Here is a 16,503-nt window from a genome sequence, read left to right on the forward strand (position 1 = left end):
GGACGACGCTGGTTACGCTGCGATGCAGTGCCTTAGACCGCTGTGCCACTCAGGAGGCCTGTGGGGGCTGTTTTGTTAGACTTCAGTGTGGCTTTTGACATTATCGATCGTAGTCTGCTGCTGGAAAAACGTATGTGTGATGGTTTTACACTCCTGCTATATTGTGGATAAAGAGTTACTTGTCTAACAGAACACAGAGGGTGTTCTTTAATGGAAGCCTCTCCAACATAATCCAAGTAGAATCATGAATTCCCCATAGGCCCCTTACTTTTTTCAATCTTTACTAACGACATGAGTAAAGCCAGTATGTCTACGTATGTGGATGACTCAACACTATACACGTCAGCTACTACAGCAACAGAAATTACTGAAACATTTAACAAAGAGCTGCAGTTAGTTTCAGAATGTGTGGAAAAGAACAAGTTAGCCCTAAATATAAAAAATACAAAAAAATAAAAGCATTGTATGTGGGACAAATCATTCACTAAACCCTAAGCCTGAACTAAATCTGGCAATGAATAATGTGGGAATTTAGCAAGTTGCCGTGACTAAACTGCTTGGAGTAACCCTGGATTGTAAAATGTAATGGTCGAAACAACCGTAGCTAAGATGGGGAGAAGTCTCTATAATAAAGCTCTGCTCTACCTTCTTAACAGTGCTATCAACAAGGAAGGTCCTACAGGCCCTAGTTTTGTCGCACCTGGACTACTGTTCAGTCGTGTGGTCACGTCCAACAAAGAGGGACTTAGGAAAATTGCAATTGGCTCAGAACAGGACACTAACATTAATAATATGCATGTTAATCTCTCCTCGCTCAAAGTGGAGGAGAGATTCACTTCATCACTACTTGTATTTGTGAGAGGTATTGACATGTTGAATCCAATGTCTGTTTGAACTACTGGCACACAGCTCGGACACCCATGCATGCCTCACAAGACATGCCAACAGAGGTCTCTTCACAGTCCCCAAGTCCAGAACAGACTATGGGAGGCGCACAGTACTACATAGAGCTATGACTACATGGAACTCTATTCCACATCAAGTAACTCATGCAAGCAGTAAAATTAGATTTTAAAAACAGATAAAAATACACCTTATGGAACAGCGGGGACTGTGAAGAGACACAAACACAGGCACAAACACATGCATACACACACGATAACATACGCACTATACACACACGTACACATGGATTTTGTGTTGTAGATATGTGGTAGTAGAGTAGTGGCCTGAGGGCACACACTTAATGTGTTGTGAAATCTGTTGTAAATGTATTGTAATGTTTTTTAAATTGTTTAACTGCCTTAATTTTCCTGGACCCCAGGAAGAGTAGCTGCTGCCTTGGCCACCTTTCCCCTTCCAGCCCTAGTATAGTGCTTCCCTTTATGTTTGTGATGAGGAACAGATAGTAAGATATTGGGCTTGTGAGGAAATGAATCTACCTAGTAGAAACTCTGCTCTGCTTGCCTGGAGCTGTAACCAATGCAGCAGCAGAGATGTTATGTTTTTTCACTCTGTCATTGGAGAGTAATGGTACACCTACTGTATACCAAAAGAGCACAATGCCATTGTTTGAGACGTGAGATTGCTGGGGGCTAATTACCGGTGATTAGCCATGCAGTTGCTCCTCGCATTTCATAATAATACAAGCATAACCATACTGTGTAAAACATACAAAATAAACTGTGTTTTTGTGTATTAATATAAAGATGCTAAAGTATTAAAGATATATTTACTATTACTATAGAATAATACATCCGGCCTTTCCCTTCCAACTCTGCTGTTAATTTTACTCCTTGTGTGGGAGACAACCAAACTGGGATGCATGTGTCAATGCAAATGAGATTAGGAGAACTTCATTTATTAGGCATGTGATGCAAATCAAATGAGGCAGCGCAGGGGTGACATGGCATCAAAGACAAAGACCATATGAAGTCCCTATATATAAAAGATGTGATTGATCGGAGTCAGAGAGCAGTGGCTTTTATGCTTTGCAGTGAGTAAGTTACCAGATGTGCTCACACTGCTGCTATTTAAAATAGTGTTGATGTCCTCATATGGTTCTCTATCCAGTTACTGTAAAGTGGTTTTAGATGTGACACACAGTTTTAGCTTGCTATTGCCATCAAACATGGGTTTGAAATGTATGTGAGTGGAATGTCTCAGGTAGAGAAATAAGAAAAAGCATATAGTTAGTCTTCACCACAAAATCTTAGGTCTGTTATGTAGTATCATGTAGTATCATTATTACTATTGCATTGATACATCTTTAGGGCACTTATTTACATTCTTCAAACTGGCATCAGTGTTTTCTACTGAGCCTGCATTCATTTTTATTTTTTTCCTATCTTCTAGTTTATTTTCTTACTTATATATATCTTTCAATTCAAATTTAATTTAAATTTCAATTCAAATTAAGGGCTTTATTGGCATGGGAAACATATGTTAACATTGCCAAAGCAAGTGAAGTAGATAATAAACAAAGGTGAAATAAACAATAAAAATTAACAGCAAACATTACACTCACAAAAATTCCAAAAGAATAAAGATATTTTAAATGTCATATTATGTGCAAATAGTTAAAGTACAAAAAATAAAATAAATAAAAATAAATATGGGTTGTATTTACAATGGTGTTTGTTCCCTTTTCTTGTGGCAACAGGACACAAGTCTTGCTGATGTGATGGCACACTGTGGTATTTCACCCAATAGATATGGGAGTTTATCAAAATTGGGTTTGTTTTCGAATTCTTTGCAGATCTGTGTAATCTGAGGGAAATATGTGTCTCTAATATGGTCATACATTTGAAGTGCAGCTCAGTTTCCACCTCATTTTGTGGGCAGTGTGCACATAGCCTCACTCACTCACTCTCTCTCTCACTCTCTCTCACTCACACAACTGGCTGTGATTGGGAGTCTCATATTGCGCACAATTGGCCCAGAATCGTCCGGGTTAGGGTTTGGCTGGGGTAGGCCGTCATTATAAATAATAATTTGTTCTTAACTGACTTGCCTAGTTAAATAAAGGTTACATAAAATAATTACTAGGGAAATTGTGTTTCCATAGCTAGGGCTGACAGTGAGGACTTGTGAAGAGAAGAATCAAAAAAGTTGCTTTGTGAAAAGGTGTTAACCGTCGAAGGTCTATACCCATGTTCACAGTTTGCTTATTGTTATGAAAATTATACATGAAAAGCCCCAGCGGCCTTGCCTTTGCCGCAAGTCGGTGCAGGTCCACTGAGGCCATGGCCCAGTGTTCTAGGAGCCGGGCCGTGGAGGTGGAAACACAAAAGTCTTAAGCTTTTTGTTAAAACACTGGGGTAAATCCTCAGTGAAAATGCACCATGAGTATTCTCCTCATTAGTCTCTGTTGGTCTTGTTCACACCTCATTGCCACCTCCATGCATTGCTATAGTTGGTCAATGGGGGCCCCCTTTAGTAGGTCAATGGGGGCCTTTCAGATCTGCATTATTGCTCTCAAAAAGAATAAGCCTGGGTAATGGTCAACTAGGTAGATACATTCTTTCTGGCGTTTTCTGTAACAAGATTCAGTAACTACTACCTGTTATAAACAGCCTTACTTGTAGCCCAGCCTGAAATGAGGTATTTGTCTTTCAGTAGCAGAATCTGTAGCATCTCTATCCATCCTGGACTCAGGGGTAGACGTAACATAGTAAATGTAAATCCGGAACACTCCAATTAATATGACATGTTACGGTATGTATTCATTTGTGGATTTCCATCGTCCATTTCGTATAATATGTTATGAATTACAATTCATATGATATGTTACAAATTGCAATTCGTACAATATGTTATGAATTGCAATTTGTTAGCTAGGTGGCTCAGTGGGTAATGCTAATGTTAGCTATATGGCTAACGTTAACTAGGCTAGGGGTTAAGGTTTGGATTTAGGTTAAAGGGTTGAAATTAGCGGAAGGGTTAGCTAGCATGCTAAGGAGTTGCAAAGTGGCTAAAAAGTAGTAAGTAGTTGCAAAGTTGCTAATTGGCTAAAATTCTAACGTTGTCCGTGATGAGATTCAAACACGCAACCTTCGGGTTGCTAGACGTTCGCGTTATACGTCTACCCATCCAATATTATACTAATTTGAGTGTCCTGGATTTACATGTATTATGTCAGGTCTAATTGCCAACATATTGTGTTCTATACAGTTAAGCCTTAATGCCCAGCAGCTACTGTGATAAATAGAATGGTGTGTATGTGTGTGTGTCTTTTATAGTAAGTCTGTTCCGGGATCAATGCTGAGCATTCAAAGGAACATTAGCATACATGCAGTAATACAAATTAGTATAATTTCCTGTTAAAAGAAAAAAATCTGAAATGTGTTGAGTGTGTGAGGGCAAAGAGCGCGCGTTTAGAACTACAATCCCACAATGCAAAGAGCGCGCTGAAAAACGTGGGTACGGAGGTGTTGTGGATGGCAGGGGAAGCCAGGTTTGTTCTAACCGAGTGATGCGAATAGGCATTTGCTGCGATGGTCGGGGGGGAAGGCTTCCACGAATCTGGAATCTCGTTGTCTGTATGCAGTAATTTGGCCGGGGGTGGTCGAGGGCAGCCTGAGTTGAGAGAAGTTAGATAGACATGAACGCACAATTAAAACAATTTAATATCGAGTCTTTCAGCCAGTAAAACCCCAGGAAAGGAACTTTTGGAATCGGTTTGACTGTTTCTTCGTGAGCTAATGGATTTATGAAAACGACGAACGGATCTTCTATCGCTTCTAAAATCTCTTAGAATTGAAGTGGGAATATTGCACACCTTTTCGTGCCGAAAGGTACAACTAGACTGCATCACATTTTATAGTAGCTAGTGTGGTCATATCCTACATTTTTTTTCTTTCTACGTTTTTACCTTGTACATTTGAAGGTCTGGGATTGGGGCAGACCTCTCCCTGGAGGAGCTTTCTTTTGATGCTTTGCGCATTGTTTTCTTTTCTTTTGGGCAAGTTGGGTAAACGTGGGAAAAGTATAATATATTGTAAAAGTTTCCTCGTTTTAATACCGCATATTTACGGGTTAAAATAAACTACTTTGGATATTCAAACTTTTGTAAAAGAAAAAATTAACATCAAATCTCGGAGTACAACATTTTTCTACGCTGGCAGTTTCGTCGCCCCTCGAGGGTTTTGTCAAAAAGGTAGGTTTTTTTAAAAGGTGTAAATTGGAATAATTTGTATTTACATGTTCGGCACAGCGCGTGCTGCTAGAATTATTTTTAGTGAGGGAGACCTAGCTAGCATTATTTAGATCAGTATCAGGTATCCACATTGTGACAGATGACTCTCAGAAAGATCATTTTTGTTTAACTTTTTTTTTTTTTTTAATTGCCTGTAACACTAGTCCCCCTCCTTCCTATATGGAGTCTGGACATATGTTTCTGGTTTGGAAACAAACCATGCACCAATGATGTGACTGGACTTTTTATTTTCCCCTTCAAGTTATTTGACACATTTTAGAAAATTGCCTGTGTATTCGGTTGAAAATTTTACATTTGGTGATGGTTTTGTAATTGAATTTGTTTGTCATGTGCTTAATTAGTTTGGGAGAGCATTTGGAGTAGTGGTGGGGGGGGGCAATAACCATCTGGAAGCTCAGGCACCTCTTCAAACACTTGGGACATTGGGAGAGAAGATTAAAGTTGAGTATTTATTTGTTGTAATTTATTTTGTTGCTTTTCTGGTTGATCTCGTCAATTAGCCCTAACATAGGCCTACATTAGGATTTAAGTTCCCCTTCCTCAGTATGACATGCAAAATGTTGCACCTTTGGTTAGAGGGTTTTATCAGTTTGCATTTTCAATTAAGAAATATTATGGCGTGGTGAGTATGCAGTGTATTTTACTGTCTTTGTAATGTTTATTTTGAAAATGTGTTTGTCATTCCCTTTTTGTTAGATATATTGCCTTTACCTCCGTCACATGTGTTCCTGGCCAATTAAAAGCTTCAAGTCAGTGCTTGTTTTGACATAACATGTTTGCACAAGATTTTGCTTGAGTCCGTCTTCAAAATAGCCCATAATTTGAAATTAACTTCTGAAGAAAACAAAAAAAAGTGTTCTTTGCATGATTTATTTACCTCCGATTGGAATTAGGTGCCCTTCTGCTTTAAATTATCTACTTTTTTAAGGAAAGATGCTTTAGTACTCGAGAGTTATGTGAAACAAACAAGCAAACAGGCTCCTGGGAATAATCTTAATCAACTACATTGACTTCCAAGAATGCACATGTTGAATGTTCACAACAAGTGTTTACAACGTGAAACAAATAAGATCAAGAGCATATTGATTGGAAGATGCTTTTTTGCTGTGAAATAATACTACTTAGAAGTATCAGTTACAGGTTTTTGATTTCAGGCTGTCTGTTTCCCCAAGTAGTAAGCATACTTATTGGGAGAATAGTACATACTGTACAATGCAAACAGGTAACTGTTCTGCTTGCAGATTCATTCTTGCTTGTGGCTCTTTGTGAAAACAACTGAGATCTATCTATGTGGTATGAGGAAAGTAGATTGCCCCATCACTTTTTATAGTGCACACCTCAAACTTCACTGAGCAGAAATATAAATGCTTAATGTGAAGTGTTGGTCCCATGTTTCATGAACTGAAATAAAAGATCCCAGAAATATTCCATACTCACAAATATTATTTCTCTCATTTTGTGCACAGATTAGTTTAGCCCTGTTATTGAACTTTTTATTTTATTTTGCTATGATAATCCATCCACCTGACCGGTGTGGCATAGCAAACGGCATGATCATTACATGGGTGCATCTCGTGATGGGGACAATAAGGCCACTAAAATATGCAGTTTTGTCACATACAATAACGCCAGAGCTGTATCAAGATTTGAGGGAGCGTGCGATTGGTTACTGCAGGAATGTCCACCAGAGCTGTTGCCAGAGAATTGAATGTTAACTTCTCTACCATAAGCCGCCTCCAACGTCAATTTAGAGAATTTGGCAGTAGGTCCAAACGGCCTCACAACCGCAAACCACATGTATGGCGTTGTGTGGGCGATCATTTTGCTGATGTCAATGCTGTGAACAGAATGCCCCATGGTGTTATGGTATGGGCAGACATAAGCTACGAACAACCAACACAATTGCATTTTATCAACGGCAATTTGAATGCACAGAGATGCCGTGACAAGATCCTGAGGCCCATTGTTGTACCATTAATCTGCCACCATCACCTCGTGTCTCAGCATGATAATGCACGGCCCCATGTCGCAAGATTCTGTACACAATTCCTTGAAGCTAAACCTGTCCCAGTTCTTGCATGGCCTGCAAACTCACCAGACATGCCACCAATTGACCGTGTTTGGGATGCTTTGGATCAACGTGTACGACAGCGTGTTCCAATTCCCACTAATATCCAGCAACTTTGCACAGCCATTGAAGAGGGGTGGGACAACATTCCACAGACCAAAATCAACAGCCTGTTCAACTCTATGCAAAGGAGATGTCGCACTGCATGAGGCAAATGGTGGTCACACCAGATACTGACTGGTTTTCTGATCCTTGCCCATACTTTATTTTTTTAAAGGTATATGTGACCAACATATATGTGTTTCTGTATTCCCAGTCATGTGAAATCCATAAATTATGGCCTAATTTATTTATTTAAATTGACTGATTACTTTATATGAACTGTAACTCAGTAAAATATTTTAAATTGTTGCGTTTTAGTTTTGTTCAGTATAAATTAAATCATGTGTCCACCCCAAAAGCCTGCTTTGCCAATTCAGTGTTGCTAATGCTGACTTTGTATGGAAGCAGGTTTAGAATGGATAGTGTCAATGAGCCTACAAAGTTACTATCAAGTTGGTTTTAAATGAGAGGGAGAAGATGGATGGTTGAGCTAAGCGGCATTCCCTTAGGGAGTTCACCAGGAAAAAAAGTTTTTCTGTTGAGCTGTAGGAAAGGAAGTGAGGAATTGTCCTGCCCTGTAATTAACTAGGCTGCTGGGTTGGCACAGAGTTATTGTAGCTTACTGTTTCTCTGGAAAGTTGTTTCAGTGATTTAATAATAGTTTGTGGTGAAATGCGGCATTGAATAACTTAGCCTGCATTGGAGAATATTACCTGTAATTTATATGAAAAATAGACTGAAGTTATACATCTTTTGAAATGGAGATCACCTTGTTACAATACTTGATGCATATGCATAGTAACTAAACATATTTAGAAACTTGGAAGAATTCAGTCCTTTTTTATTCATGTTTACTTTACCAGGGAAGACACATTGAGACGTAGGTCTCTTTCAAAATGTGCCCTGCACAATACAATACATACACACATTTTGAAAATGTGTCTTCCCTGGTAAAGTAAAAATGAATGAGTGAGTAGGTGTGTCCAAACTTTTGACTGGTACTAGACATGCATACATACATGCATGCATACAGTTGAAGTCAGAAGTTTACATACACCTTAGTCAAATACATTTAAACTCAGTTTTTCACAATTCCTGAAATGTAATGGTCCTTCTGTAGCTCAGTTGGTAGAGCATGGCGCTTGTAACGCCAGGGTAGTGGGTTCGATTCCCGGGACCACCCATACGTAGAATGTATGCACACATGACTGACTGTAAGTCGCTTTGGATAAAAGCGTCCTCTAAATGGCATATATTTTTTATATTTTATTAATCCTAGTAAAAATTCCCTGTTTTAGGCCAATTTATTTTAAGAATGTGAAATGTCAGAATAATAGTGATTTATTTCAGCTTTTATTTCTTTCATCACATTCCCAGTGGGTCAGATGTTTACATACACTCAATACACTGTTTGGTAACATTGTCTGTTTTTATTTATTTTATTTATCTGTTATTCTACCAGTTAAGTTTTTTATTTTATTTTACTTTTATTTAACCAGGTAGGCAAGTTGAGAACAAGTTCTCATTTACAATTGCAACCTGGAAGTTGACTGAGAACACGTTCTCATTTGCAGCAACGACCTGGGGAATAGTTACAGGGGAGAGGAGGGGGATGAATGAGCCAATTGTAAACTGGGGATTATTAGGTGACCGTGATGGTTTGAGGGCCAGATTGGGAATTTAGACAGGACACCGGGGTTAACACCCCTACTCTTATGATAAGTGCCATGCTGATCTTTAATGACCTCAGAGAGTCAGGACACCCGTTTAACGTCCCATCCGAAAGACTGCACCCTACACAGGGCAATGTCCCCAATCACTGCCATGGGGCATTGGGACATTTTTTTAGACCAGAGGAAAGAGTGCCTCCTACTGGCCCTCCAACACCACTTCCAGCAGCATCTGGTCTCCCATCCAGGAACTGACCAGGACCAACCCTTCTTAGCTTCAGAAGCAAGCCAGCAGTGGTATGCAGAGTGGTATGCTGCTGGCACACCTTTCTGTAACTTTTCTGGAGCAGGTGTTCCGCTAGCGATCCACCTCAACATCCTGTGAAATTGCAGAGCGCGAAATTCAAATGATAGAAATATTTAACATTCATGAAAATACAAGTGTCAAACGTCAAAATAAACTTCTTGATAATCCAGCCGCTGTGTCAGATTTCAAAAAGGCTTTACTGTGAAAGCACACCATGCGATTATCTGAGGACAGCGCCCCTCATACAAAAGCATGGGAAAAAAATTCAACCAAGGCAGGTGCGCCATGAAAGTCAGAAATAGTGATATAATAAATGCCTTACCTTTGAAGCTCTTCTTCTGTTGGCACTCCAAAAGGTCCCAGCTACATCACAAAAGGTCCTTTTGTTCAATGAAATCCATTATATCCCCCAAAACTCAGTTTAGCTGGTGCGCTTCATTCAATACTTCACCGGTTTAACCTCCTTCAAAATGCATACAAAATGAATCCCAATAAACGATAACATTTAAGACGGAGAATCGTTATTGTCTTTACCGGAGATTTAAAAAAAAAAACAAAGAACGTGCTCTCATCCACGCACATGGAAACACTACAGCCAAAATGGCAGCCACTTAGAAAAACTACAAATTCTAACTCATTTTTTTCAAAAACAAGCCTGAAACTCTTTCTAAAGACTGACATACAGTGGAAGCCCTAGGAACTGCAATCTGGGAGGTTTTCGCCTCAGAAATAACATGACAGCCATTGGAAAAGTGGTAGGCTGAACATTTTTGGGGGATGGTTTGTCCTCAGGTTTTCACCTGCCATATCTGTTCTGTTATACTCATTATTTTAACAGTTTTTTAGAAACTTTAGAGTGTTTTCTATCCAAATCTACCAATTATATGCATATCCTAGCTTCTGGGCCTGAGTAACAGGCAGTTTACTTTGGGCACGCTTTTCATCCAGATTTAAAAATACTGCCCCCTAGCTCGAAGAGATTCAATTGTTTAACTTGGGTCAACCATTTCGGGTAGCCTTCCACAAGCTTCCCACAATAAGTTTGTTGAATTTTGGCCCATTCCTGCTGACAGAGCGGGTGTAACTGAGTCAGGTTTGTAGGCCTTGCCCGCACACACCATTTCAGTTCTGCCCACAAATGTTCTGATTGAGGTCAGGGCTTTGTGATGGCCACTCCAATGCCTTGACTTTGTTGACCTTAAGCCATTTTTCCACAACTTTGAAAGTCTGCTTGGGGTCATTGTCCATTTGGAAGACCCATTTGCAACCAAGCTTTAGCTTCCTGACTGATGTCTTGAGATGTTGCTTCAATATATCCACATAATTTTCCATCGTCATGATACCATCTATTTTGTGAAGTGCATCAGTCCCTCCTGCAGCAAAGCACCCCCACAACATGATGCTGCCACCCCTGTACTTCACAGTTGGGATGGTGTTCTTCGGCTTGCAAGCCTCCCCCTTTTTCCTCCAAACATAACGATGGTCATTATGGCCAAACAGTTCTATTTTTGTTTCATCAGACCAGAGGACATTTCTCCAAAAAGTACAATCTTTGTCCCCATGTGCAGTTGCAAACCGTAGTCTGGCTTTGTTATGGAGGTTTTGGAGCAGTGGCTTCTTCCTTGCTGAGCGGCCTTTCAGGGTATGTCAATATAGGACTCGTTTTACTGTGGATACAGATACTTTTGTACCTGTTTCCTCCAGCATCTTCACAAGGTCCTTTGCTGTTGTTCTGGGATTGATTTGCACTTTTCACACCAAAGTACGTTCATCTCTAGGAGACAGAACGCGTCTCCTTCCTGAGCGGTATGACGGCTGCGTGGTCCCATGGTGTTTATACCTGCATACTGTTGTTTGTACAGATGAACGTGTCACCTTCAGGCATTTGGAAACTGCTCCCAAGATGAACCAGACTTGTGGAGGTCCACCATTTTTCCCCCTGAGGTTTTGGTTGATTTCTTTTGATTTTCCCATGATGTCAAGCAAAGAGACACTGAGTTTGAAGCTAGGCCTTGAAATACATCCACAGGTACACTTCCAATTCAGTCAAATGATGTCAATTACCCTGTCAGAAGCCTCTAAAGCCATGACATAATTTTCTGGAATTTTCCAAGCTGTTTAAAGGCACAGTCAACTTAGTGTATGTCAACTTCTGACCCACTGGAATTGTGATACAATGAAATAATCTGTCTAAGCAATTGTTGGGAAATTACTTGTCATGCACAAAGTAGATGTCCTAACCGACTTGCCAAAACTATAGTTTGTTAAGACATTTGTGGAGTGGTTGAAAAATGAGTTTTAATGACTCCAACCTAAGTGTGTGTGTGTGTGTGTGTGTGTGTGTGTGTGTGTGTGTGTACCATCAAAAGTTTGGACACCTACTCACTCATTCCAGAGTTTTTCTTTATTTTTACTTGTTCCTATAATAATAGTGAAGACATCAACTATGAAATAACACATATGGAGTCATGTCGTAACCAAAAGTGTTAAACAAATCAAAATATGTTTTATATTTGAGATTCTTCAAAGCCACCCTTTGCCTTGATGACAGCTTTGCACACTTGGCATTCTTTCAACCAGCTTCATGAGGTAGTCACCTGGAATGCATTTCAATTAACAGGTGTGCCTTGTTAATTTGTGGAAACTGGTTATCGTGCGGACCACAACGGGAAAGAATATTCAGAGTTACCTATGCTGCAGAGGATAAGTTCATTCGAGTAAACTGCACATCAGATTGCAGCCCAAATAAATGCTTCATAGAGTAACAGGCAGCTCAACATCAACTGTTCAGAGGAGACTGCATGAATCAGGTATTCATGGTCAAATTGCTGCAAAGAAACCACTACTACAGGCCACCAATAAGAAAAATATGCTTGCTTGGGCCAAGAAACGCGAGCAGTGGATATTAGGCCGGTGGAAATCTGTCCTTTGGTCTGATGAGTGCAAATTATAGATTTTTGGTTCCAACCACTGTGTCTTTGTGAGACGCAGAGTAGGTGAACAGATGATCGCCGCATGTATGGATCCCCTCGTGAAGCACGGAGGAGTGGTGTGGGTGTGCTTTGCTGGTGACACTGTCAGTGATTTATTTAGGATTCAAGGCACACTTAACCAGCATGGCTACCACAGCATTCTGAAGCGATATGCCATCCCATCTGGTTTGCCCTTTCTCCCACTATCATTTGTTTTTCAACAGGACAATGACCCAACACACCTCCAGGCTGTGTAAGGGCTATTTGACCAAGAAGGGGAGTGATGGACTGCTGCATCAGATGACCTGGCCTCCACAATCACCCGACCTCACCCCAATTGAGATGGTTTGGGATGAGTTGGACTTGAGGGGGGAGGAAAAGCAGCCAACAAGTGCTCAGCATATGTGGGAATTCCTTTAAGACTGCATTCCATGTGCAGCTGGTTGAGAGAATGGCAAGTGTGTAAATCAGTCAAGGCAAAGGGTGCAGATTTACCTAGTTAGATGGAATTTTTAAACAAATAGGGATTAATGTATAGATCTCTGGGTCTTTTAGCGAAGTCCAGCCAACCTTTTGATGCAGTGACGTGTATCGAAACTGTCACCTGTGACGAAACGAATGGCATTAAGGTAGCTTGGGTCCAGTGGTTTGAGTAGTAGCAGTTGCACTTAGATAAATAATATCACCATAATAAAGAACAGATTAAAAGATTGACTGAATTATCTGCTTCCCTATTGCTTAGAAAAACGATCTGTTTCTGTAGAAATAGCCAACTTTAAATCTTAGCTTCTTAACCAGCTCATATGTTTATGATTTTTTTAACGTCAAATCCATATCAATCCAAGTACCTAAGTATTTATATGCTGGAACATGTTCAATCGGAGAACCATCTAATAAGTGAACATGTAGTTCATCTGAAACATTCTTACGAGAGTTTAAATGGCTATAAAATCTTTCTTGTAGTTCTAACACAGCCAGATCAACAGTCGGCAATGGCATACTTAATGGTGAAAAGCAGACTAAACACATCTGACTGCTGCCGACTTGTGAAAGCAGCTTAACTGGATGGAATGGGCAAACTGAGTAAGGCCCCAAAATTGAACTCCCATGGAGAGAAGCTTGGTGTGTCTGCTCCGTAGACTGGCTCTGGGAGCGGAGAAATGAGTGGGGTTGGACTACAGAATCTAACAGAGCTAAGGAATTGTATGCATGGATGGATACAGTAATTATGGGGCCATGCTTGGGCTTATACCCAGACTCTACATGTTTAAATTCAACTTATATTATAAAAAATATGCCATTTAGCAGACCCTTTTATCCAAAGCGACTTAGTCATGCTTTGTGAAGGCAGATCTCGTCGCATTCTGATTGCTAAAACATTTACACATTTCTCTGTCTCTATCAAAACTCACAACTCTAGTGTGACCTGCATTCCACATTGATCCAGCAGCTCATCTCTGTCTCAAATGTGACTCCGTGTGGATTCAGTGTGATTGTATGTTCAGTAGAGGCTATGTGACACTATAAGCAGGGACCCCACACCTATTGTTTGAGAGAAAATGTTTTTGTTTTGGATAAGTGTCTACTTACACTAAAAGTAATTGTATTCTAGCAGCCTTACGGACTCAATTCAAGAACACATTTAACAATGCTAGTGTCATCTCTTGTGACTGTGTATTTATTTCCAAACCCTGTTGCACAACATCTATGAGATGAGGGTATTTTACGAGTCAAGCGGTGCTGCAGATGCGTAATGCTTATGTCAATATCCGTAGTTGTCGGAGATGGTGAGAATAAATTAACTGAACGTCTTGTTTGTTTTGTGTGCTTTTCTCAAAAGGTACCTGAGAAGTCTAGTGGACCACAAGATTAACAGTGTTTATTAATGTCAATAATTCCTTTTTGGGAATAGTTTTTTCTGATTATATAATATTCAGAAAACATTCATTGAACCATTTGTGTGTTTTGTGCGGTATGTTTTTAGCTTAGGCCTACAGTAAAAATGCAGGTTGCACTTGACAAACTTGGAAATGGGCATTGCGTGATATTTCACACTGACGACATCATTGGTTCCCTCATCATGGAGAGTTGTGTAGTGATGAGCGCTCCGGGAACGTGGTTGGCCGTGTGCTGTGCGGACTTCCTTCTGTTTGGCAGCTGAAGTGGATTCTTGGAGCCTGACCAGGCACTGACTCACTGCTTACGGGTCTGTGCCGGAACACTAGGCCATTCTTGGAAAGTGAAATTGAATTTATTTTGACGACAGTACAAGGAACATGTTTAAGTGGAGAACACTCATGGAGACCATTCAGACTTTGCCTGTCATTATTGCCTGTTAGACAGCCAATCTGTTAACTCATATGGATGACCTGACCTGCCCTGGACGTTTCCCATAGATTTTTTTGTTTGGATCTATAGATTTTGGATTACTCCTACATGCTTTTACATTAGTGAACTATGTAGACTATGTTCATATATCCATCCAATCTCATGTATATTTCTGATTTAATTCCAAAGATGCTAATGCTTGTTACGTTAGACAAAATGTATGTAGACTTCATTGTTTTCGAATAGGCGTGTTCTCAGAATCCAGCACCCTACAACAACTTGACAGGGATGAGAACAAATTGTGCCTCTCTACAGGGGTGTCACGTAACAGCCCTGAGTTTTTGGGTCCTTAACAAATGCCTCGGGGGATTATGGGGGTGAGGGGCAAGTGTTAATCTCTTTGGCCAGATGCTGCAGGGTGTAGGGGTGAGCAGATATGCATGTGAGGGTCACCCACAGCAGTGTGCCCACTTACAACATACGTCCCCAGCTTCAATTGGCCATCAACAGCCATGGGGGAGCAAGTCTGTCACATGAGCTCTGCCTGCCCAGTTATCTCTTGTAATCCTCTCTTTATTCTTATTAATTGTTTCCTCCTTGTTGTATCATGGCAACAAAGATGACTTTGTAGCACCCACATTTTTTAGAACAAGCTTATTTAAAGTTACTGCCTGTAAAGAAAGGTGTTTTTTAGCTGCTCTTTGCATATAAATACTTAACTTTTTTTAGATCTAGGGAATACAATTTCACTTGTTTATTCAGGTATTCCAAAACAATCTGATGCATGCTTTGTATTTTCTTATCACACAGGGAGTATCTGCACATGCAAAAAATGCAAACACCAGCCTTAATTCAAAAACCTACTTTTTTTAATCAAACAACAATGGAAAATCTCTTGTACTTGTTACACTGAACAAAAATATAAACACAACATGTAAAGTGTTTGTCCCATGTTTCGGGGCTGAAGTGAAAGATCCCAGAAGATGTTCATATACACAAAGTTTATTTCTCTCAAATTATGTGCACAAATTTGTTTACATTCCAATAAGTGAGCATTTCTCATTTGCCAAGATAATCCATCCACCTGACAGGTGGGGCATATCAAGAAGCTGATTTAAACAACATGATAATTGCTAGTGATGCACCGAGATTATATTTTTGTCTGATTCTGATATTTTCCTCGCTCAACAAAACTATACCGATATTTAAAATGTTAGTGACCTTTTTAAGCATTCTAGTACAGTTAAATAGTTAGACCGCTGCGTCCATGTGTGTGCGTTAAGGCGCTGCATCCCAGTGCAAGAGGTGTCACTACAGTCCCTGGTTCGAATCCAGGCTGTATCACATCCGGCCATGATTGGGAGTCCCATAGGGCGGCGCACAATTGGCCCAGCGTTGACCGGGGTAGGCCGTCATTGTAAATACGAATTTGTTCTTAACTGACTTGTCTAGTTAAATAAAGGTTACACACACACCACACTGACAAAAGTTATTTTGTTGTCATTTACATATGTCCCCATTACCAGAAATGGTATGCTGGTAAAGTTGTCTCGTGCACCTGCGGTGCTGGTCATAAAAAAAATGCTAGCTAGCTCATGGATGCAAACAATGTTCTTCCCCCAAACATAGCAAAACGATATCTGTTTCAGTAGCTATAGTTAGCTAGCTAGCTTCATAGCTAGGTGTCATCTAAAATAACCCTTTGATTTAATGGTGGTCGGCCCCATCTATGTGAAGCTAGCCACAATAGAGGACTTTGCAGTTAGCCTTAAAAACAAAAGTGTCAATGACAGTGATGCAAATGAATACAAATACTAGAATTATGCCATAATTGAATA

General features: G+C 40.1%; 1 protein-coding gene across 9 annotated transcripts in view; it reads left to right on the forward strand.

The window, feature by feature from the left end:
* Positions 1–4,353: 4,353 nt before the first annotated feature.
* LOC118393173 (fibroblast growth factor receptor 1-A-like) overlaps positions 4,354–16,503 on the forward strand; it is a 47,969-nt gene continuing 35,819 nt past the window's right edge. For 6 of the 9 annotated variants that reach the window (XM_035785564.2, XM_035785573.2, XM_035785571.2 and 3 more), the window contains exon 1: positions 4,463–5,158. The gene's annotated coding sequence lies outside the window, so the exon portion shown is untranslated. The other 3 variants (XM_035785565.2, XM_035785568.2, XM_035785567.2) reach the window with 3 other exon arrangements.

Source organism: Oncorhynchus keta, chromosome 14 (assembly GCF_023373465.1).
Source record: "Oncorhynchus keta strain PuntledgeMale-10-30-2019 chromosome 14, Oket_V2, whole genome shotgun sequence".
NCBI lineage: Eukaryota > Metazoa > Chordata > Actinopteri > Salmoniformes > Salmonidae > Oncorhynchus > Oncorhynchus keta.